Source organism: Calidris pugnax, unplaced genomic scaffold (assembly GCF_001431845.1).
Source record: "Calidris pugnax isolate Ruff unplaced genomic scaffold, ASM143184v1 scaffold5, whole genome shotgun sequence".
Classification (NCBI taxonomy): Eukaryota; Metazoa; Chordata; class Aves; order Charadriiformes; family Scolopacidae; genus Calidris; species Calidris pugnax.
This window is the reverse complement of record NW_015090814.1, coordinates 3,745,045-3,745,577: the sequence shown is the minus strand read 5'-3', so window position 1 is coordinate 3,745,577 and position 533 is coordinate 3,745,045.

Sequence of the window (533 nt, the reverse complement as noted above, 5' to 3'; positions counted from 1 at the left end):
GGGGGGCAGCCGGGGCCGGTTCTCCCCTCAGGGAGCGGCGGGCGGGCGCTGCCGGCAGGGGAGCATGGTGCAGGGAGGAGGAGAGCTGCCAAGGCGCCCGCGCTCGGCCTGTGTGTCTGTCTGTCTGTCGGTGTGTGTGTCTGTCTGTGTGTGTGTGTGCGCCAGGCAGCGCCTTGGTTACGGGAAGAGCGGCGTTGGGAGCTGCCGCCCCTCGCCACAGCGCCGCTCACCGAAGCCAATGGCCGGGGCTGGGGGGTGTGTGTGTGTGTGAGGGAGGTGGGAAGGGGGGCTCCTGTCAGCGCCGCGGCCGGTGGCGCCCGTTAACGCCCGGGCTCCGGCGCACGAAAGGCGGGGAGCGAGGGAGAAGGGGGAGGAGAGCGGGAGGGGAGGCGGGGGCCGCTCTGGTTGCTTTCCTTCCTTCCTTCCTTCCCTCCGCCGTGCCCTCCCGGCGACGGGCTTCTCCCCCGGTGGAGCCGGGTTCCCGCTCTCCGGCCACCCCGGGAGTCCCCCGGCCTGAGGGGCCTGGGCGGCCC